Consider the following 25743-nt stretch of genomic DNA (forward strand, 5'->3'; position numbering starts at 1 on the left):
AGAGCTAATTTATTCCAAGCGGTCAATCACTAGCTCAAGTCCTACTATCCTCTATCCCCCGCCACACAAAAGAATTCTCTGTGTTTCAAATTAAGATAACATGTTCAGAATCCATCACATTGGAGCTCTTAGACATTATATAGTTTACCACTTTTGTTGTATAAATAGGTAAACCTGAGACCTACGTGAGGCTAGGGACTTACCAAAGTTTACCCAGCATATGAATGCTATAAGCCAGACTTCCTGACTCCTTACGCATCACTCTCATCACCATACTTTTCAGCTCATCTTTCTTATTTCTTTACTATAGCAAAAAATATTCTTCGAGCAGGCAAATTGGTCAGGTTGACTCCTGCTATGACATGTACTACAAGCTTCAGGAGCAGCTGCCCCAGGAACCATAACAAAAGCCATTTTAAGGATAAAGAGCAAAAACCATAAAATAATAATGCAGAAGAAGTAGGAAAGTAATATAAGGAGAGAAATAAAGGGATAGAATCTCCTAAACAGGGTAGGAAAAAATGTAGCATGGGGAAAATTAAGAAGAAAAAGTCTGGCATGAGAAAAATAGAAGAAGGATCTACAAATTGTTTGAGATAGAGGGAGGAAATATATGCAAGCCATTTACCTGATAAAGGGTTAATATCCAATATGTATAAGGAATTCAAACAGCTCAATAGCAAGAAAACAAAATATTCATTTAAAATCAAGCAAGGGACCTACATAGACATTTCTCAAAAGGAGACATACAAATGGCCAACAGATATATGAGCCAAATGCTCAATATTGCTGATCATTTAAAAATCACATTAAAACCACAATGAACTTTCAACTTATGTGTGCCAGAATGGATACTATCAAAAAGTTAAAAGATAAGTGTTGACGAGAATGTGGAGAAAAACCATTGTACACTTTTGATGAGGATATAAATTTGGACAGCTTTTATGGAAAAATTCATGGAGATTCCTCAAAAAAGTACTAATTGAAGTACCATATGATCAAGCAATCTCACTTTCGAGTATTTGCCCAAAAAGTTTGAAAACATTTTGTTGAGGTGATACCTGCACAACTATGTTCATTTCAGCACTATTTAGAGTAGTCAAATTATGAAATCAACCTAAGTGTCCATCAAAAGACTAATGGATAGGGAGTATGTGGTATATATACACAATGGAATATTATTTAGCCTTTAAAAATGAGAAAAATCTGTTATTTGTGACAACATGAATAAACCTGGAGAACATTATGCTAAGTGAAATAAGCCAGGCACAAAAAGACAAATACTACCTGTTCTCACTTATTTGTAAAATCTAAAGTAGTTGAACTTATTGAAGCAGAGAGTAGAATGGTTGTTATAGAGGCTGGACGGTGAGGGGAAAGGGAAGATGATGGTCAAAGGGTTCAAAATCTCAGTTAGACAGGATAAATACGTTTTTGAGATCGATTGCACAGGATACTTAATATAGTTAATAATAGAGTATTGTACATTTTCAAATTGATGAGAGTACATTTCAAATGTTCTCACTACATAAATACGTTAACTATTTGAGGCAATGGATATGTTAACTAGCTTAATTATTCCACATTCTATTCATAAAGCAAAACATCACTTTGTACCCCATAAATATATTCAATTATAAATTGTCACTTACAACAAGAACTTTAAAAGAAGACCATGCTAGACAGGATTTTTAATGTTAGTCCTATTTTAGAAATGACAAAATGAGGTAACACACGGTAGCTAGATGGCAGATAAGAAGCCTAAAGCACATTTACATCTCTCAAGGTGTTCAAAGGTTATCTCCTCTATGAAGCAGTTCCTAATCCCCAGAGCCTCTCAACATGACACCAAACAGAGTGCATTTGTGCACACCTCTCTTAGCTTACTTTCGGTTTATTCTTAGGCTTTCTAATTAGATTCCAGGTGTGCATTTGCAGGTTTCTTTCCTGGATATATTAGGTGATGCTGAGGATTGGGATGCAGATTTTTCTGTCACCCAGGTACCGAGCATAGTAACCAACAGTTTTTCAACCCTTGCCTTTTTCCTCCCTCCCACATCTAGTAGTCCTCAGTGTCTATTGTTTCCATCTTTATGTCCATGGGTACCCAATGTTTAGCTCCCACTTATAAGTGAGAGTATGCTGTATTTCGCTTTCTGTTCTTATGTTAATTCACTTGTGATAATGGCCTCCAGCTGTATCCTTGTTGCTGAAAAAAAAAAAGTGATTTTATTATTTTTTATGGCTGCATAGTAATCCATGGTATATTTTTGCCACATTTTCTTTATGCAACCCACCATTTTGGGGCACCTAAGTTGATTCCATGTCTTTGCAATGGTGAATAGTGCTGAAAAGAACATGTGAGTGCATGTGTCTTTTTGGTAGTATGACCTGTTTTCTTTTGGATATATATTCAGTGATAAGATTCCTGGGTCAAATGGTAGTTCTAAGTTCTTTGAGAGATCTCCAAACTGCTTTCTGTAGTGTTGAATTAATTTACTTTCCCACAAACATTGTATAAGCATTCCCTTTTTTCCACAGCCTTCACAGGATTTACTATTTTTTTACTTTTAAATAATAGCCATTCTGACTAGTGTGACGTGGTATCTTTTTTTTTAAATTATTGTGCTTTAGGTCTGGGATCCATGTACAGATCATACAGGATTGTCGCATAGGCACAAACATGGCAACGTGGTTTGCTGCCTCCATTACCCCCATCACCTATATCTGGCATTTCTCCCCATGTTATCCCTCTCCAACCTCCCCACCCCGACGCTGTCCCCCCCGCCATACTACAAGGCTACAGTAATCAAAACAGCATGGTACTGGTACCAAAACAGAGATATAGACCAATGGAACAGAACAGAGGCCTCAGAGGTGGTATCGTATTGAGGTTTTCATTAGCATTTCTCTGATGATTACTGGTGTGAACATTTCTTCATATGTTTGTTGGGCACTTGTATGTCTTTTCTGAGGAGTGTCTGTTCATGTCCTTTGTTCATTTTTAATGGGTCTATTTGTTTCTTATTTGTTGAGTTGTTCTTTATAGATTCTGGGTATTAGACCTTTGTCAGATGCATAGTTTGTGAATATTTTCTCCCATTCTGTAGGGTGTCAGCTTACTCTGTTGCTAGTTTCTTTTGCTGTGCAGAAGCTCTTTAGTTTAACTAGGTTCCACTTGTCAATTTATTATTTTGTTGCAATTCCTGAGGACTTAGTCATAAATTCTTCCCAAAGCCAATGTCCAGAATGGTGTTTCCTATGTTTTCTTCAAGGATTATTGTAGTTTGAGGTTTTACATTTAAATCTTTAATCCACCTTGAGTTAATTTTTTATATGGTGACTGGTAGGGTTCCAATTTTATTCATCTGAATATGGCTAGCCAACTATCCCAGTACCATTTATTTAAAAAACTGTCCTATCCTTATCACTTATTTTTGTTGGTTTTGTTGAAGATAAAATGGCTAATGGCAGCTTGATTTCTGGGTTCTCTCTTCTGTTCCATTGGTTTATTTTTGTCTGTTCTTGTCTGTTTTTAAAACAGTAGTTATGTTCTTTTGGTTATAGTAGTCTTATAATATAGTTTGAAGTCAGGTAATGAGTTGCCTCAGGATTTGTCCTTTTTGCTTAGGATTGCTTTAGCTATTCATGCTCTTTTTCTGTCCTATATGAATTTTGGAACATATTTTTTTTTGCTTCTGCAAATAATTAGTAGTTTGATAGGAATAGCATTCCTGTCAAAGTTCTAATAGGGCAGCATGGCAACTTTAACTATATTGATTCTTCCAATTCATGAGCATGGAATTTTTAAAATTTGTTTGTGTCATCTATGATTTCTTTGAGCAGTATTTGTAGTTCTTACAGAGATCATTTGCTTCCTTCGTTAGATATTCCTAGGTATTTTTCATGGCTATTGTAAATGGGATTGCATTTTTGATGTGGTCTCTAGCTTAAACATTATAGACGTATAGAAATGTTACTGGTTTTTATATACATTGATTTCATATCCTGAAACTTTACTGAAGTAGTTTATCAGTTCCAAGAGCTTTTTTCTCAAATATTTAGGGTTTACTAGGTATCGAATCTATATATTTCTATAGTATGGTATTCATTCTCCATTGCCCCAAACTTCAGTCAATTTCTCTTTTGTCCACTTCTTATCTTGTCAATCATTTCATGGAATTATGCAAAAATAAACAAGATATGGGAGATGCCCTATATTATCTTCCTATAAGCTCCCTGGCCAGCCCTATTGACTTTTTGCTAATCTGCAACAGACAAAATGCCCATGTTCTTTAAAATATTTAAATTTTCAAATCCCTCTGTTTTGAATACTGTTTCACCTCACACTCATATTTACATTGCTTACTTTTTCATATTTGCATAGAATAAGTATGTCTTCAGATGAATCGCTGCAATGTCACCATACTACTGAGGCCTTCTTCTGCCTTCTTATGGAAACAGCACATGCCCTTCCTCTTCTTTATATTATACATAAAATTATATCTACATAAATATAGATACAAATATGGATGATATGTCTAAACACCACACATACTCCTTCGTATTAGTCTGTCTAAATTATAATGCGGTCATGATGGCAGAAATTTTTGTGTCATTTATTCACTGTCTTTCCATCCCCAGGAATAGTGTCTGAAAAGAGAACTCAATAAATCTGATGAACAAAGGAATAATTACATTTCCCAGTCTGTCTGTGCCGCTAGACTGTGAATGTCTCAAAACAGAAAGAATATGTCTGTCTTCACTATTATATCTCCAGCACTTTGCAGAGGACCTAAGATACTCTCGGTGCTCAATTGAGATTGGTAGAGTAGAAATGGACAACCTTTCACATTCCTATGCATCAGGCTGCAGTATAACCTTGAATAGTTTCTTCTGACAACTTCAAATTTACCCCTCCTCCTTCAACTCCCCAATGAGCCTCATTATTCTTATGGTGTTCATTATCCTAACCTAATAAATTTTCCAACACTAATACAGAATGAATATAGCTTTATTCTCTGAGTGCTTATTTTGCTCAGGGTCTTTTGTATCTGCCAAATATTTTGGACTTCATTAGATATTTGTTGATTAAGTTGCAAGATAGGAGTAATAACTTCATATATGTGAACATCAGCACACTACAGTGTCTTGAAATGCTGTTTGAAGCAACACAATTTTAAACTAGAAAGACATAAAAAATACTTTCTAAATATAAAGCTAGCTAAATGAATTCCCCAATCAAGATTTTGCAAGTAATTGCAGAATTGGATGTATTCTATATTTGAGTTAATAGACTTCCTTTTTGGGGGGGGCATAAAATTCTTAATATCCAAATCATCAGTTCTGTGTGTTCTTTATGCTGCCTAACACATTTTGAATGCTCAATAAATAAGTCAAATTAAAGCCATGGCAGCCCAAACATTAGTAAATCCAATAAAGTGATGCTTGGCTCTTTCTCTTTAACAGGCAGGTGCATGCCAAAAAGCATGCATAACAAATACAATATAACCCAAGTCATTGGTATTTGGTCCGTTTTCTTACAAGAAAAACATTTAGAAACATTTACAGTCTCTAAAGAGTGGAAGGAAGGATACACTTAGAAACAATAACAAATAATTTGAGTTTCACTCAAAATGACAAAATAATAAATCAGAATTACAATAAACCACTGACATTTAAATATTCTTGAAAACAGATTGCAGGAAACACTGTGACTTGGGAGAGGACAAGAAGGACCATCCAATGGCTCCTTTTCACTGGTGACTTTCTCTTTCTTCATCGGTCTGTCTGCCATAGTAGCTGCCAGTATAATGGAATAATAAGATTTGGGTAAGCACAAGCACCACTCTACCCATTCCCTCTCTTTGTTAATGAGGAGGCATTGTTGGCTAACAACAAAGGGCATCATAGTTATGCCTTTGTGTTCTTGTGATTTGCTATAAACCAATTTATAATTACACACACACACTCTAACATACACAGATAAACTTAGTAATTTTTCATGATCTGTTTCAAAGGATGGATTTCACACTTCCCAACTGAGACTTCTGTGGTCCTTGTGAAGTACTAAGAAGAGAGTGCACTTTAATTAAAATATGTTCTACCAGGTATTAGACACCACATGTTTTAAATAATATTTTAATTCTCGCAATGTCTCTCTGAGGTAAATGCATAATGATATCCTCATTGAAAATGATAAAATTAAGAATTAGATTATCACTTACACTGTATTATTCAGTCATTTATTGTTCAAGTAATGATTCAAAATCCAAAAGATCTGACTTCAAAACCTATAATCTTTCCAGAATAGCATGATAACTTCAAGTACTATAAAAGAATATCTGAACTGAAGTCCATTAAATGGTTGCAGTCATTGTCTTGATGTTACATTTGAGTAGAATGAAAGGACATCTGTTTGGGTATGAGACTCTTTATGTTTTCATACACATTATTCCATGTAATTTCTCTGTCTGTTTACTCATGAATGATGGACCTAAGGAAATAAATGTGTTTTATGCCACTATCTTCTCAGAATCAAGAGAATCACTTTAGGTAAATGGAGTAAAAAGTCCTGTTCATGGACCTATAGTACCTCAATATTTTCCCACTCAGCCAGCTTCCCCAAACATCTGTTGCCTATTGTTTGAACAATTTACTAAATATCATAATGACAATATCACTGTGCATTCTTATTCCTATATTAAGGATAAAACAACCAGACACCTGATAGGGTTAAGTAACTGATTCATGGTCACACAAGAGGCAGAGCCAAATATGAGACTTTATTCTTCCAATTCTGAGGTCTGTGCTTTGCCACTACCTTTCTTTTGCTATTGATCTTCATTTAGGTGTATAAATGTATGCATAGGCATACTTGTTTTGTCTCCTTAATTAGACTGTAAGCTATTAAAATGGAGAGATTGTATTTTATATTTATATGTTATATTATACTTTGTTTAAATTGTACCTTGCACATGATAATCAAGAAATGGGAATATATCTTGACTGGTAGCACCAAAATGATTTAATAGAAATGTCAAATAAAAACTGATTTCTAATAATGTATGGAAAAATGTCAGAAGCAACTCAAAATAATACAAATATTTTCAACATACTCTGGTATTTTAAGATAGTAATCAATATAAAAAACCACCAAAAAGATTTTTCCCCCAATCAGAATTATTTTTGAGAAACTGGTACAATAACATCAAAAAGAAACTTATATAGAATTCTAAATTAACATTTAATTTTAAGCTATAGCTCAATATAACTAAAGCATGCTATATGTGGAAGAAATATGTAACCAAATAAACTGATGGCAAAGCCTTGGTTTGTGCAATACCTACATATGATATCAAAAGAATATGTGCAAAATGACCTATTTTATTTTTCTATCCTGTGCAATTGCTCCTTACCACTACAAGGCACAAAAACTTTCCATGATCTATTAATAATTCATTCTAATACATTCATATCATCATTTATTTTTCAAAATTTTATTCAAATCCATGTGTAATACTATAAAATTTATCCTAAGTAGCAAATAAGGAAATCATTTAAGTAGTAGACAACAGACTCATGGGGAGGCAGGCTGAATGAGAAAATATTGAGAAATATGAGTCCATAAAGAGGACACATTGAGTGATTCCCTATATTCTGTGATGATAGAGACAGAAAACACATTTCTGTAAGTAGATCATTCATGAGTAAACAGAATGAAGTAAAATGCTAGTAATTTAATTCTATTAGAAAATTATTGCTCTTTAGGCAGGCTCAATATCACCATTTTTTTTCTTAATCCTAACTAATACATAAACCCAACTTTCATTGAGTATGGAGCACAATATCAATTTCAGTTTCTAAGACAGCTGCCATCATATATTAATTTTAACTTTTATTTTAGGTTCAGGGGTATATGTGCAGGTGTGATATATAGGTAAATGGCATATTGCAGCAGTTTGGTGTATAGATTATTTCATTATCCAGGTAATCACCATAGTATCCCATAGGTAATTTTTTATATCCTTATCCTCTTCCCACCCTCCATTCTAAAGTAGGTCTCAGTATCTGTTGTTCCTTTCTTTGTGTCCATATGTACTCAATGTTTAGCTCCCACTTATTAGTGAAAACATGCAGTATTTGGTCTTATTTTCCTATGGTTATCTGCTTAAGATAAGGCCTCCAACTCCATTCACATTATTGAGAAGGACATGATCTCATTATTTTCTTTGGCTGCATAGCATTCCATGGTGTATATGTACCATACTTTTTATTTTATCCAATCCACTGTTGATGGGCACCTAGGTTGATTCCATGTGCTTGCTGTTGTGAATAGTGCTGCAGAGAACATTTATGTGCATGTGCCTTTATAATAACATGATTTCTATTCCTTTGGGCATATACTCAGTAATGAGATTGCTGGGTTGAATGGTATTTCTGTCTTGAGGTCTTTGAGGAACAACCACACTGCTTTCTACAATGGTTGGACTAATTTATATTTCCACAAATAGTGTGTAAGTGTTCCCTTTTCTACAGAACCTCACCAGCACCTGTTATTCATTGAATTTTTAACAGTACCCATTATGGCTGGTGTAAGATGATATCTCATTGTGGTTTTGATTTGCATTACTGTAATGAGCAGTGATGTTAAGCTTTATTTCATATGCTTGTTGGCTGCATGAATGTCTTCTTTTAAAAAGTATCTGTTCATGTCCTTTGTCCGCTTTTTAATGGGGTTGCTTGTTTTTTGCTTGTAAATTGGTTTAAGTTCCATATACATTTTGGATATTAGACTTTGGTCATATACATAGTTTGCAAATGTTTTCCCCATACTGTAGTTGTGCTCTGCTACTAGTTTTTTAAATTCTGTACAGAAGGTTTTTAGTTTATGTTCCATTTGTCAATTTTTGGTTTTGTTTCAATTGCCTTTGGCATCTTCATTGTGAAATCTTTGCCATGTCTAGAATGTTATTTCCAGGGTATTTTAGTTTTAGGTTTTGCATATAAGTCTTTAATCCATCTTGAGTTGATTTTTATATATGGATTAAGGAATAGGTTTAGTTTCAACCTTCTGCATATGGCTAGCCAGTTATCCCAGCATCATTTATTGAATGGGGTGTCCTTTCCACAATGCTTGTTTTTGGTGACTTTATGGAAGATCAGCTGTGTACAGGTTAGGTGTGCAGAGTTATTTCTGGACTCTCTATTCTCTATTATTTTTTTAAAAATTGTACTTTGGGTTCTGGGGTACATGTGCAGATCATGCAGGATTGTTGCATAGGTACATACATGGTAATGTGGTTTGCTGCCTTCCTCCCCCCATCACCTATATCTGGCACTTCTCCCTATGTTATCCCTCCCTACCCTCCCCACCACCCACTGTGCCTCCCCTAGTCCCCCGCAACTGACTGCAGTATGTGATATTCCCCTCCCTGTGTCCCCGTGTTCTAATTGTTCAACACCCGCCTATGAGCGATACCATGCAGTGTTTGATTTCTGTTCTTGTGTCAGTTTGCTGAGAATGATCTCTATTCTCTATTCTTGGGCACCTGGCTTTGTTCTTTGACCTCTCAAGGTTGTGAAGCTTCTGCATTAAAGGGACCGAAGTGTTCTCGGACTGCTGGTCACAACACTGTGATGGGTGGCACCTGATAAAGCACTTTTTCATTCTGGGGTGGTAGCATCCATGCTCATTCACATGTGCCAGCAGCAGTGACAGCACAGTGAGGTGCACATTCATTGAGTTGGGGTGCTGGTAGGCACAGGGGTACCAGTCTCCTTGCAAATGTTTGCAGCGGTGGTGGTGGTGGCAGTGTAGCACAGGTTGTCCTATTACAGACTCCAGCTTTCAGTAATTGAAGGCAATCAGCATGAGAGATGAGAATATTAATTTATTATTGTCAGTCATTAGATTTGTCAGGCACAATTTAATATCAATGTTCTGCACTCTTGATCCCATGATTATTAAAAAGCCACTGAAATCCCAGCATTTTCCTTCTCTTTCCATCCACATCCCTGTGCTCTCTGCCTCTGTCAGTCAGAATTAAAGCATTAACTAAGTTACATATATGTGACAGTCTCTTTAACCTCTAGTGCTTGGTACACACTGTTTCTGTGAAGAAATTCTTGCTGCCCAAATTCGTTCAAATTAACAGTCAAATTAACTTATTTTCATGCTTAGTTTATGAATTTTAACACACATATAGACACATGTAAAAATTGCCACAATCAGGATATAAAATAGTTCCATCACTCCCAATACTTCTTAGCACTAACACTAACACTTTAGAGTCACACCTTCCCCAAACCTCTAACCCCTGGAAAAACCACTAATGTAGTCTCTGTCATGTAGTCTTGCCTTTCCAATGATGTTATATAAATGGAAACAGACAATATCATATATTTTGAGACTGGCTTCTTTCACTTTGCATAATGTCTTTGATAATGCTAACTATCGTGGAATCAGTAGTTTAATTTCTTTTATTACTGAGTAGTTTTTAATTGTGTGAATATACCACAGTTTATTAATTGTTATCCCTTGAAGGACACTTGTATTGTTTCCACTTTGGTGTATTGTGAATAGAACTGCCATAAACTTTCATATTCAAGAGTTTGTGTGAACATAAGTGTGGCAGGCTGAATAATGGTCTCCAAAGGTATCTATGTTTTAATCCCCAGAACCACTAAATATGATACCTTATATGGCAAAACATACTTTGCTGATGTGATTAAGTTCAGTACCTTGAGATGGGAAGATTGTCCTGAATTACTATAGGAGGCCCTAAATCTAATCACAAGCATACTTATGAAAGGGAAGCACAGCAAAAAATGCCCCAGAAAGAAGAGGAGTAGGTAATATGATCATGGAGGCGGATAGTGGAGTGACATTGCTACAAACCAAGTAATGCCAGAAGAACAGATTCTCCAATAAAGCTTCTGGTAAAAATACAGTTTTACCAACACTTTGATTTCAACCCAGTGAACCTGATTTTACATTCCTATTCTCCTCTGCAGAACTGTAAGATAATCTGGTTTTTTAAGCCACTGAGTTTGTGATAATTTGTTATAGCAGCCAAAAGAAAGTAATGTAATATGGCTTCATTATTCCAGGTTAAATTTCACTCCTGGGAGTACAGTTGCCAGGTTGTACAGTAAATATATATTGAACTTTAAAAGAAACTGCAAAACTGTTTTCCAAATAACTTTAAAATGTTGCATTTCCATCAGTAATGTATGAGAAATGCAGTTCGTCTGCTTACTTTTAAGCATTTGATGTTATAGGTATTTTTTATTTTATCCATTTTAATCAGCATGTACTGCTATTTAATTGTGGCTTTAATTTGCGTTTCACTGACGGCAAATGATTTTAAACATTTTTTTCATGTGTTTATTTGCCATTCACATATTCTCTTTGACAAAGTACAAATTCTATTCTTTTGCCCATTTTCTAATTAGATTGCCTATTTTTTAACCATTGAGTTTTGAGAGTGTTTTATGTATTCTAGATACCAGTCCTTTGTTGGGTATATGGCATGCCTGTCTTTACGTTCTCTTAACAGGATTTTTCACAGATCAAAGCTTTTTTATTTTTGATGAGGGACATATTAACAGTTTTATGGAACTCGTTTTCAATGTAATTTCTAAACTTTTCATGAAACCCTTAGAAACAAACTAACAAAAATATTATGTGTTTATTTTAAAGGTGTTATCATTTGTCATTTTACATGTGGATCCATGGTTCATCTATTTTAGGTTTCTTTTTTAATAAGATGTGAGATTTAAGTCAATACTCATTGTAATCCTGTGATTATCCAACTGTTGCAATATATTTGTTGAAAAGACTATCCTAGGTCCTTCAAATTGCCTTTTCAAGTTTTTCAACTCTCAGTTAGTAGGACTTTGTAGGTATATTGATGAACTCTGTCTTCTATTCCATTGTCCTATATGCCTATCCCTCCATCAATTCCAGAGTCTTAATACTGATTACTGTAGCTATATAGAAAGTTTTAAAATTAGGTAGTGTGATTCCTCCAATATTATTTTCCATTTATAAAATTGTTTTAGTTAATTTAGTTTATCTGCCTTTCCTTTTACATTTAAAAAATAAGCTTGTATTATATAAATATACAATTAATTCTGTTGTGTTTTTGGTATAAATTGCATTAATTATACAGATAAATTTTGAAAAAGATTGACTGTTTTTATTATGGTAAGTCTTCCAATCCAAAGCCACATGATTTATTTAAATTTTCCTTCGTATCTCCTGGCTGCATTTAGTGATTTTCAGCATAAAGAACCTGTTTATGCTTTAGTAACAAAACCAGACAAAGATATTACAAGAAAGCTCAAATACAGCATCTCCAATAAGCATAGTTGCAGAGATCTTCAACAAAATACTACCAAATAAAACTCAACAATGTATAAAAAGAATTATGCGATGACTGAGATTTATTCCAGCTATGCAAGGCTGGTTTAAGAGTCAATATCAATTAATGCAATCCTTCACATCAACAGGCTAAACAATAATATTGTATGATCATACACATGCAGAAAATGTACTTGACAAAAATCCAACAAATATCCATGATAAAAAAAAAAATCTCTCGTCAAACTAGGAATAGAGGGGAACTTCCTCAAACTTGATAAACAATATTTACAAACAACCTAGAACTGACACCATACTTCATTGTGAGAAACTGTATGCTTTAGTCATGCAATCAGGGTCAAGGCAAGATCACGAACGTGGATATTCCATCTCATCTCTTCTATTCAACATCATACTGGAAGTCTTAGCTAATGCAAAAAGACAATAGAAACAAATAAAAGATACGAAGTTTGAGAAGAAAAAACTAAAGCTGCTTTTATTCTCAAATGTCCTGATTATTTAAGTATAAAATCCAAAAGAATCAACAACAACAAAAACCTCTGGAACTGATAACTGGCTATGAGAAGGTTGCAGAATACAAGGTTACTATTCAAAAGTCAATTGCTATCTTAATACTATCAATGAGCATTTGGAATTTGAAATTAAATCATGATGGTCTTTACATTAGCACAAAAAATAAGATTTTAACAAATGTATGTATAAAATTCTAACAAATATATAAATCTAAAAATATATATAAGATCTATACATAAGAAGAATACATATTCTTTCAACTTTTTTTTAAAAAAAACAAATAAAACCTTCCAAGGGCTCTTTATTGTCTTCAGGACAAAAGATAAAAGATCCATTTACAACGTACATGGTCCCTGAAGACACCATGCTGGCTCATCTCTCCTGTTACCTCTGCCAGAAATGCCTTCCTATAACCGTTGCTTTTTTTTTTTTAATAAATGGAAAAATAGTCCACATTGGCAGATAAAAAGACTCAATATCATTAAGATGTCACATGAACCAAACATGATCTACATATTCAATGCAATCCTGGTCAAAATCCTGGCAAGTTATTTTGTGGATGTCAACAAACAAATTTTAAAGTTTATGTAGAATTCAAAAGACCTAGAATAACTAACAAGATATTAAAAGAGAACAACAAACTGGAAGGACTGAATTACCAGACTCTAAGATATTATAAAGCTACAGAAATAATGACGATTGTGATGCTGGCAAACAAATAGACAAACAGGTCTGTGGAATAGAGAGCCAGGAAATGAACACTCACAAAAATAATCAACTGATTTTTGACAAAAAAGCAAACACAATTCAGTGGAAAAAGGATAGTATTTTAATCTTTGCAAAAGCACTTATCTGATAAAGAACTGGTATCAAAAAAATCTTCAACAGTAAGAAAACAACCTTATTAAAAAATCGGCACAAGACCTAAGCAGAAACTTTACCAAAGAAGATAAATAGAAAATAAGCATAGGGAAAGACGTTCCAAATCACGGGTACCACCCAATTCTGCGGAGGGTGCAGAGCAACATGAGTTTTCATTTCTTGTGGAAGGCAAAATGGTACAGCCAATTTGAAAGGCCGTCTGGCAATTTCTTACAAAGCTTAATATAGTCTTACCATACATTCCAGCAATTTTGTTTCTAGGTATTTACCTAAATGAGTCAAAAACAAATTATGTTCACATGAAACCTTGCACACAGAGGTTTATAACAGCTTTATTCAGATTGCCAAACATGGAAGCAGCCAAGATATCCTTCTGTATATGATAAATATAAAATATAGATAAACTGTGGTACATGTACAAAATGAAAAATTATTCTGCAATAAAAAAGTCTCATGTACCCCATAAATATATACACCTACTATGTACTCACAAAAATTAAAAATAAAAAAGATATATTTTGACCAAAATAAAACATAAATAAACATCACAATGTTTTCCATTAATATGTACAATTATTAAGTGTCAGTTAAAAACAAAAAAACTTCTTAAAAAATTAGCTACATAGCTACAGACAAATGAAGAAATCATACATGCATAATATTAATAAAAAATCCAATTGGTAAAGGGAACATATCATATAATTCCAACTCTATGACATTCTGGAAAAATGTGTAACTATAGAGATTTAGTTCTATAGAACTACAAATAAGAACTAGAATTCTTCTAGAACTATAATATTAGTGGTTTCCAGAGGTTCATACGTGAGAAAGGGAGGACTGAATATATGCAAGACGGGATTTTTAGGGCAGTAAAATTATTTGGCATGATGCTATAATGGTGGATACGTAATATTATGTATTTGTCAAAACCCATATAATGGGCAACACAAAGAATGAACTGTAATGTTAACTGTGAATGTTAATTAATAATCTTTTTGTATTCTATCATCAATTGAAACAAATGTACAATGGTAATGAAAGAGGAAAACAGAGGCATAAGGGGGAAATGTGTCAATTGCTATACATTTTGTTAACTTATTTTTCTGTAAACCTAAAGCTTCACTAAAAAATGTCAATAACATTTATAGAAGATCTTATTTATATATTATTAGATTTATCAATAAATATGTAATGTTTTGGCTGAGTGATTATAAATTGAATTTTGTTTTAACTTGTAGTTTCTAATTATTTATTGCCAGTGTATAGAATTATGATTGATTTTTGTGTGTCGATCTTATACTGCAAAACCTTAATTCATTTACTTCTTCTACAAGGTTTTATATGTACGTATTTCTTGGAACTTTTCTGTATAGACAGTTTGTGAGTAGAGACATTTATCTGTTTCTTTCCAATCCATGTGCACATGCACACATACAAACCAACTCTCACACACATATACACAATCAGTTCTAGCAGACCTTGAAGGAATATTTCTATTTCATTAAGTAACAAAGATTAAAATGTTTGAAAGTTATCTGCATTATGAATTATTACTGTGAATTCCTTTCATAGAGTATATTTTTAAATAACAATTATTAGCTATATGTAGAAAACAAAATCATCTTTGGTGTATGCCTGTAGTAACCCAAATACTTAAAACACATCCATAAAAGCACTTGGGAACTATTAGATAAATATAATTGCTTTAGCACATATTCTGTAGATTTTCAGTGAGAGAATATTGAAACAAAAGGACAGCACCTGTTTAATGCATCTGAGGAAGTATTTTACTCAATAATTTTGAAATGCAATTAAAACATGATTAAGGTGAATTTTCTTTTCATTGACAAGTGAAAATTACATAAATGTGTGATATCTATGATATTTTTGATGTGGGTATACATTGTGGAATGGCAAAATCAATCTATTTAGCATATGTAGCTGATTTATTTTTTTAAAAAACATATTCATACCTGTTTCCATCATTTACACCAAGGAAAGAATCAATAACTCATCACATAACAATTCTCAACATACTAATTTCACTGAAAATTCTGCATCTGGTGAAAGTTTCCAACAGACTTCAATTGAGAAAACAATCGTGAGGAAAAAAGAACCAAATCATCAGTATTTTTAGGAGTAAAACCTTCACTACCCAGTAACCTCTGATAGATTATTAATAGGGTTTGGCTGTGTTCCCACCCAAATATCATCTTGAATTGTAGCTCCTATAATCCCCATGTGTCATGGGAGGGACCTGTTGGAAGGTAACTGAATCATGGGTCAGGTATTCCCATGCTGTTTTTGTGATAGTCAATAAGTCTCATGAGGGTCGATGGTTTTATAAAGGGCAGTTCCCCACACACACATAGTCTTGCCTGCCACCATGTAAGATGTGTCTTTGCTCCTCCTTTGCCTTCTGCCATGATTGTGAGGCCTCACAGCCATGTGGAACTGTGAGTCCACTAAACCTCTTCTTTATAAATTACCCAGTCTCAGCTATGTCTTTATTAGCAGTGTGAGAATGGACTAATAAAGTAAATTGATACCAAGAGTGGGACACTGCTAAAAGTGTATCTGAAAATGTGGGAGCAACTTTGGAACTGGGCAACAGGCAGAGGTTGAAAGAGTCTGGAGGGCTCAGAGGAAGATAGGAAAATGTGGGAAAGTTTGAAACTTCCTAGAGACCAGCCAATTGTTTTGATAAAAATGCTGATAGTGTTATGGATAATAAATTCCAGGCTAAGGTGGTCTCAGATGGACGTGAGGAACTTGTTGGGAACTGGAGCAAAGGTGACTCTTGTGATGCTTTAGCAGAGACTGGAAGCATTTTGCCCCTGCCCTAGAGATCTGTGGACCTTTGAATTTGAGAGAGATGGTTTAGGGTATCTAGTGGAAAAAATTTCTAAGCAGCAGAGCATAAAAGTTTGGAAAATGTGCAGCCTGATGATACAATAGAAAAAGAAAACCAAATTTTCTGGGGAGAAATTCAAGCCTGCTGTAGAAATTTGCATAAGTAACAAGGAGCTAAATGTTAATCATCAAGACAGTGGGGAAAATGTCTCCAGGGCATATCAAAGACCTTCACAGCAGCTCCTCCCATCACAGTCCTGAAGACCTAGGAGGGAAAAATGGTTTCATGGGCTGGGCCCAGGGTCCTCCTGCTCAATGCAGCCTCGGGACATGGTGCTCTGCATCTCAGCTGCTTCAGCTCCAGCAGTGCCTAAAAGGAGCCAAGGTACAGCTCAAGCTGTTGCTTCAGAGGGTGCAAGACCCAAGCCTTGGCATCTTACATGTGGTGTTGGGTTTGCAGGTGCAAAGAAGTCAAGAATTGAGGTTTGGGGACCTCCACCTAGATTTCAGAGGATGTATGGAAATGCCTTGATGTACAGGCAGAAGTTTGCTACAGGAATGAAATCATCATGGAGAACCTCTGCTAGGAAAGTGCAGAAGGGAAGTGTGGGGTTGAAGCCCCCCACACAGAGTCCCCACTGAGGCACTGTCTGGTGAACCTGTGAGAAGAGGGCCACCATCCTCTTCTCCAGAATGGTAGATCCACTGACAGCTTGCACCATGTGCCTGGAAAAGGCACAGACACTCAATGCCAGCCATGAAAGCCACCTGGAGGAGGGCTGTACCCTGCAAAGCCACAGGGGCAGTTACCCAAGGCTGTGTGAGCTCACCTCTTGTATCAGTGTAACCTGCATATGAGACATGGAGTCAGTGGATATTATTTTGGAATTTTAAGGTTTAATGACTACCCAGTTGGACTTCAGACTTCCATAGGGCCTATAATTTCTCCCATTTGGAATGGGAGAATTTTTCCAATGCCTGTAGCCCATTGTATCTAGGAAGTAACTCACTTGCTTTTGATTTTACAGTCTCACAGGTGGAAGAGACTTGCCTTGTCTCAGGTGACACTTTGGACTTGGACTTTTGGGTTAGTGCTGGAATGTGTTAAGACTTTGGGGGACTGTTGGGAAGGCACGATTGTGTTTGAAATGTGAGGATATAATATTTGGGAGGGGCCAGGGGTGGAAGGATATGATTCGGTTGTGTTCCCACTCAAATCGCATCTTGAACTGTAGCCCTTACAATGCTCACATGTTGTGGGAGGGACCTGGTGGGAGGTAATTGAATCATGGTGGCAAGTTTTCCCATGCTGTTTTCATGATAGTGAATAAGCCTCATGAGATGTACAGATATTATAAAGGGCAGTTCTACTGCTTTCTTGACTGCAACCATGTAAGACGTGTGCTTGCTCCTTGCTTTCTCCCATGATTGTGAGGTCTCTCCAGCCATGTGAAACTATGAGTCCATTAAACCTTTTTTTTTTTTTTTTCCATAAATTACCCAGTCTTCGTTATGTCTTCACTAGCAACATGAGAACAGACTAATACATTGTCAAGATGTAGAATTTTGTCATTGTTTTTATAATAATTTTATGGAGATATATTAGCATATTATATATTTCTCCTTTTGTAAGTTTACAATTTATTGTTTTTTTGGTAAGTTTACCAAGTTTGGTAAAATTATCAAACCCATCTCTGTCAATCAGTATTAGAACATTTTCATGATTCATTGTGAACCCTCATGCACATTTACTACTAATCCTGTTACCCACTACCATCATACCAGGTGTATCAGTCCATTTTCATGCTGCCAATAAAGACATAACTGAGACTGGGCAATTTACAAAAGAAAGAGATTTAATGGACTTACAGTTCCAAGTGGCTGGAGAAGTCTCAATCATTGTGGAAGGCAAGGAGGAGCAAGCCACATCTTACATGGAGGGCAGAAAGCAGAGAGAGCTTGTGCAAGGAAACTCCCATTTTTTCAAACCTCAGACCTCATGAGACTTATTCACTATCACAAGAACAACACAGAAGAGCCCCAACCTCATGATTCAGTTGTCTCCCACTGCATCCTTCCCACAAAACATTGGAATTATGGGAGTTATGAGATGAGATTTGGGTAGAGACACAGACCCAAACTGTATCACCAGACAACCCTTTACCTACTTTCTATCTTTATAACTTTAGGTTTTTGGATATTTTATATAAATAGACTAATAAACTATATGGTCTTCTGTTTGACTTTTTTCACTAAAAATAATGTTTTTATTTTATTTATATATTTGTGACACAAAATCTTGTGTAGTAACCCAGGCTTGAGTGCAGTGGTGAGATCTTGGCTCACTACAACCTCCACTTCGCAGCATTAATCAATACTTCTGGCTCAGCCTCCCAAGTAGCTGCAACTATAGTCATGGGCCATGGCACCCAGCTAATTTTTTTTTGTATTTTGGTAGAGATGGGGTTTTGCCATGTTGTTGAAGCTGGTCTCAAACTCTTGAACTCAAGGCATCCTTGTGCCTTGACTTCTTAAAGTCCTGGGATTTTACATGTAAGCCACTGCATCCAACCACCATAATGGTTTTGAGATGTGATAGCATGTCTTTATTTCTTTTGATGGCTGAATAGTCCATTGTCAGTATGAACCATATTTTATTTATGCATTTACAAATTGATAGGGTTTTGGATGGTTTCCATCTTTTGGTTATTATGAGTAATGCTGCTTTTAATATTTGTGTGTAAGTTTTTCTGAGGAAATGTATTTTCAGTTTTCTTGGGTATATACTTAGGAGTGAAACTGCTGGGTCATGTAACAATTCTGTGTTTGACTTTTGAGAAACTAACAAACTGTATTCCAAAGCAATTGTACCATTTTTCATTTCCACCAGGAATATATTAAGGTTCCAATTTCTCAACATACACTATGTCTGTCATTTGATTAAAGCATTCTAATGGATGTGAAGGAGTTTCTTATCGTGGCTTTTCTCATTCTGCTAATGACTAGTAATGTTGAGGATCCTTTTATGTGCTTATTAGTTATTTGAAATTTTCTTTGGTGATACATTTTTAAAAAATTTTTGCCCATGTTTTGATTGGATTGTTTACTTACAAGTGAGGTTTAAGAGGTTTTTGTACATTCTAGATACAAATACCTTATAGGATACATGTTTTAGACATATTTTCCTTTCTTTCTATTTCTTGTCTTATTTAATTAAACTTTTTATTTTGAAATAATTGTAGATTTATATCTAATTGTAGGAAATAATGCAGAGAGGTCCCATATATTCCTTACCCAGTTTTCAAAATGGTAATTTCTTGCAGAATCATAATACAATGTCAAAACTGGGATATTGGCATGGATATAGTAATATAAGAAAACACTTGCATCACCACAAAAATTCTTCATATAGTCCTTTTATAGCCACACCCATTTTGGTCCTGTCCCATCTCTCCTTAAGCTTTGGCAAACAGGAACTTTCTAAGTTGTTGAATATTCCATATTTTCTTTCTCTAGTGACATGTCCTGGTATTAAAAACAAAAAGCAAACAAACAAAATTTTCTAGTTAAAACCATTTCTAGAAAATCTGGAGCAAGAGTTTCCCCCTTTCAATATTAGTATTGTAGCAAAAGTTTTTGAAACCCCCATCCAAATTTATCTTAAAATATTTTTATGAACTTAGAGTTTTTGTGTTTTGATTTTTTGTTGTTTTTCACAAACCAGATGCCACCATATGGCTTCAATGTGTTCTACTTCAGTATTAGAGACAAAGTGAAATGGCTGCCAGATTTCCCTAGAGTCCTCGTATTATAAAGGAAATGGCTTGTGAAGCCAGGAGACTCAGTATTATGAAAAGCCCTCCAAAATGGTTTAGATCTGTAATTCAGCCTACCCATCAAAAACAAAAAAAAACGTTAGATGGTGTCTGCACAACAGGGTAGCCATCCCAACCAAATGCCTCAAAGGAATACAAGATGATCATGTTAAAAGCTATTTTTCTTCAGTGGTTTGATTCAGTCTGAGTTCAATTTTGGACTCTCTTTTTCCTGAGTTGCTACAGGTATACCCTTCCATTAGTCGAAGAAGTTTCATTTGTAAATCTGACACCATATATTTATATGAAACTGAATGTTAATCTTGGTTGAATTACATCACTATAATTATCAACTGTAAAGATTCAGGCACTTGCAGCCTTAAATTCATTTTCCTTGGCCTGTTGTGTATGCTCTTTTTCTTATATGCTGTTAACGTCATCTTTTAGGAAATGAAAGTGTCTGTATTTATCACTCAGAATATGCTAGGTTATGCTGTGGGAATAGACAATCTTAAAATCTCAGTGGCTTAATAAAGCAAAGGTTCATATCTGACTCCCAGAAAGTCTGCTGCTAAATATGATATTGAAAAAAAGGTAAATAAGCATATACCAGATTTAAAGATCATGTAAAATTTAATGGTATAATATTGAGCAACTCATATACATAAGGTAGAATGTTTGAAAATATAATTTAGGATAATGGCTCCATTTAACATGGATAGTGAGTACCTAGGGATTTACTATCTTTTTATTCTTTATATGTTACATATATCTTATATAAGTTTGTGCATGTATGAACTATTTCATAAAAATGGTTGTTCAAAGTGGTACATTTTCAATGAAAAACGAATTTTTTAAACATTGTAGACGTCCTATTTGAGAGTATTAAGTGATGACAGCTACAGCTATTTTATAGTGCTTAATTGAAATAATAGTCTAAGCCTGGCTATTCTGATTATAATTGTTTTCACAAATTCTATAGACAAAATTTATACTTTTGAATGACACAGAACAAGAAGTATATGATTGTAATCAGCAGCATGGACTGGAGGCAAAATGCCCTGGATTTGATTCAAGTTACATCAACTATAGATACCAATAATATAACTAAAACTGTAAAGATGCTATAAGACTGAGAGGTGTGAGTTCTTGGTCCATTCTAAATTTGAACTGAAATATATGTCTATGATCATCATTGGAAGAAATAATGTAGTTCCTCTGAGATGTGGTTCTATGTGGAACAGTTTGACCAATGCTAATTACATAGGATTCCAGAGGCTGAAATCAACACTGGCTTTTGTTTTTTAATTCCCATGATAGTCTAGAAGAGACACTAAGTCATGATATCCATCCAGGGAGATTTAGTTTTATAGAGGAAGTTTTCAAACATAATAGCTTCTTCTTGAAAAACTATCTTTAGGAGAACAGAAACATGAAAGCTCTTGTAATATCTTAGACATGGACCCTTCTGAGGTAAAACAAATGTCTTTTACCTCAGATTAACACATTAAGGTACACAATAGATGCTCAATAAATATGAAATGGCATTAAATTAATCCAAATTAAAATCAATGTCTTTTAAGTTTCCTTATACACATCTTCTTATTTTTTTGAGTTTGATAATTTCAAGCATATTTATTATTGTGTCAGGGTTAACATTTACACACTTTATTGTTGGCAGTAAAACTCATCTATCTTTTGGAAAGCAGTATATGTCAGAATGTATCAAATGCAAACTCATCTGGATATCATAAGATAAAAAATTATGAAATTAAAACACCAAAAATAGAAGACAACATTGATGATGTCACTCTATTTAAAATAGAAAGAATAAGTGTTCAACAAAAAGTTTTTGTTTTTTTTTTAACTTTTAAGTTCAGGGGTACATTTGCAAGTTTATTATACAGATAAACTTGTGTCATGGGGATTTCTTGTACAGATTATTTAATCTCTGAGGTATTAAGCCTAGAACCCATTAGTTATTTTTCCTAATCTTCTCCCTTCCACCCTCCACCTTCTGGTAGACACTGTGTCTGTTGTTCCTCTCTATGTGTTCATGTGTTCTCATTATTTAGCTTTCACTTATGAGTGAGAACATGCAGTATTTCTGTGTTAGCTTGCTGAGGATAATAGCCTCCAGCTCAATCCATATTCCCGCAAAGAACATGAGTTCATTATTTTTATGGCTGCAAAGTATTCGATTTTGTATATGTACCATGTTTTCTTTATCCAATCTACCGTTCTTGGGCATTTAGATTGATTCCATGCCCATGTTATTGGGAATAGTGCTGCAGTGAACATATGCATGCATGTGTCTTTATAATAGAACAATTTATATTCATTTGTGTATACACCTAGTAATGGGATTGCTTGGTCAAATGGTAGTTATGTTTATAGCTCTTTGAGGAATTGCCACACTGTCTTCCATAATTGTTGAACTAATTTACACTTCCACCAACAGTGTTCAATAATTCTTTTATCCACAACATTGTCAGCATTCATCATTTTTTGACGTTTTAGTAATAGCCACTTTTATGAGATGGTATCTCATGGATTTGATTTGCATTTCTTTAATGATCAGTGATGTTGAGCTTTTTTTCATATGATTATTGGTCACATGTATGTCTTCTTTTGAAAGTGTCTATTCATGTCCTTTGCCCACTTTTTGATGGGGTTGTTTTTCTCTTGCAAATTTGTTTAAATTCCTTGTAGATGCTGGATAAGAGACCTTGGTCAGATGCATAGTTTGCAGATATTTCCTCCCATTCTGTAAGTTGTCTGTTATTATGTTGATAAATTCTTCTGCTGTGCAGAAGTTCTTTAGTTTAATTAGACTCCATTTGTCAATTTTTGCTTTTGTAAGAATTGCTTTTGCAGTCTTCATCATGAAATTTTTGCCCATTCCTATGATATTGTCTAGGTTGTCTTTCAGGGTTTTTATAGTTTTGGATTTTACATTTAAGTTTCTGATCCATCTTGAGTTGATTTCTGTATATAGTGTAAGGAAGGGGTTCAGTTTCAATCTTCTGCATATGGCTAGCCAGTTAAGCTGACACCATTTATTGAATAGGGAGTCTTTTCCCATTGCTTGCTTTTGTGAGCTTTGTCAAAGATCAGATGGTCATAGGTGTGGGGCCTTGTTTCTGTACACTCCATTCTAGTCCATTGGTCTACATGCCTGTTTTGTACCAGTGCCATGATGTTTTGGTTACTGTAGTCCTGTAGAATAGTTTGAAGTCAGGTAACATGATGCCTCCAGCTTTGTTCTTTTTGCTTAGGATTGGCTAGTCAGGCTCTTTTTCAGTTTCATATGAATTTTAAAATAGTTTTTTCTACTTCTGTGAAGTGCCAGTAGTTTAATAGTAGTAGCATTAAAACTATAAATTTCTTTGGGCCATATGGCCATTTCAATAATATTGATTCTTCCTATCCATGAGCATGAAGTGTTTTAAAGGACACGATAGATGTATCCATTTGTTTGGGTCATCTCTGATTATTTGTGCAGTAATTCTACAAAGAATTTCACCTTCTACAAAGAATTTCACCTTCCTGGTTAGCTGTATTCCTAGGTATTTTGTTCTTTTTGTGGCAATTGTGAATGGGATTGCATTCATATTTTGGCTCTAAGCTTGACAGTTGTTTGTGTATAGGAATGCTAGTTACTTTTGTACATTGATTTTGTATTCTATAGCATCATTGAAGTTGTTTATTAGATCTAGGAGCATTTGGGCCAAGTCCATGGGGCTTTTTAGATGTAGAACCATGTCGTCTGCAAACAGGTAGTTTGGCTTCCTCTCTTCCTATTTGGATGCCCTTTATTTCTTTTTCTTGCCTGATTGTTCTGGTGAGGACTTCCAATGTTATGTCAAATAGGAGTTGTAAGTGAGGGCATCCTTTTTGTCTTGCTGTGGTTCTCAAGAGGAATGCTTCCAGCTTTTGCCATTCAGTATGATGTTGGCTGTGTATTTGCCATAGGTGGCTCTTACAACTTTGAGGTATGTTCCTTCAACATTTCATTTATTGAGAGTTTTTAACATGAAGGAGTGTTGAATTTTATTAAAAGCATTTTCTTCATCTATTGAGATGATCATTTGGTTTTTGCTTTTAGTTCTTTTTATGTGATGAATCACGTCTATTGATCTGCATATGTTGAACTAACCTTGCATCCTAGAGATAAAGCTGGCTTGATCGTTGTGAGTTAGCTTTTTATGTGCTGCTGGATGTGGTTTGCCAGTATTTTACTGAGGATTTGTGCATTTACATTCATCAAGGATATGGCCTGAATTTTATTTTTTTACTGTGTGTCTGCCAAGTTTTGATATCATAATGATGCTGACCTCATAGAATGGGTTAGGGAGAAGTCTCTCCTCCAATTTTCTTGGAGTAGTTTCAGTAGAAATGATACCAGCTCTTCTTTGTACATCTAGTAGACTCTGGCTGTGTATCTCTCTTGTCCTGGGCTTTTTTTTTTTTTAATTTGTAGGCTATTTATTGCTGACTCAGTTTTGAAGCTTGTTATTGGTCAGTTCAGGTATTCAGTTCCTTCATGGCTCAGTCTTTGGAGGGTGTATGTGTCCAGGAATTTATCTAGGTCTTTTAGATTTTTTAGGTTTTGTGCATGGAGGTATTCATAATATTCTCTAGTGGTTATTTGTATTTTTGTGGGATCAGTGTTAGTATCCCTTTGTTGCTTATAACTGTGTTTATTTGGATCTCTCTGTTTTCTTCTTTATTATTCTAGCTAGCAGTCTGTTTTATTAATTTTTTCATAAAACCAACTGCTGAATTTGTTGATCTTTTGAATGATTCTTCATGTCTGAATCTCCTTCAGTTCAGCTCTGATTTTGGTTATTTCTTGTCTTCTGCTAGGTTTGGGGATGGTTTTCTCTTGCTTCTTTTTCCTCTAGTTGTGCCATTGAGTTTTTAATTTGAGATCTTTCTAACTTCTTGATTTTGGTGAATAGTGCTATAATTTTCCCTCTTAACACTGTGTTAGTTGTGTCCCAGGGATTCTGAAATATTGTATCTTTGTTCTCTTTATCTTCAAAGAACATTTTGATTTCTTCTTAATTTCATTATTTACCCAGAAGTCATTCAGGAGCAGGTTATTCAGTTTCCATGGAATTGTATTATTTTGAGTGAATTTCTTAGTATTGATTTCTTATTTGATTGTGCTCTGGTCTGAGAGAGTAGTTGTTATGATTTTCATTCTTTTGCATTTTCTGAGGAGTGTTTTACAGTATATCTGATTATGTGGTCAATTTTAGAGTATGTACTCTGTGTCAGTGAGAA

The 25743-nt window shown here is 34.7% G+C and overlaps 1 long non-coding RNA gene across 1 annotated transcript in view; it reads left to right on the plus strand.

Moving 5' to 3' along the window:
* LOC141582861 (uncharacterized) overlaps nucleotides 1-25743 on the plus strand; it is a 294061-nt gene that overhangs the window by 144675 nt on the left and 123643 nt on the right. Inside the window, exon 3 of the long non-coding RNA XR_012515767.1 lies at nucleotides 5699-5832. This is a non-coding gene — a long non-coding RNA (uncharacterized LOC141582861). The remainder of the gene's footprint in view (nucleotides 1-5698; nucleotides 5833-25743) is intronic.

The sequence above is a fragment of the Saimiri boliviensis genome, chromosome X (genome assembly GCF_048565385.1).
Source record: "Saimiri boliviensis isolate mSaiBol1 chromosome X, mSaiBol1.pri, whole genome shotgun sequence".
Lineage (NCBI taxonomy): Eukaryota > Metazoa > Chordata > Mammalia > Primates > Cebidae > Saimiri > Saimiri boliviensis.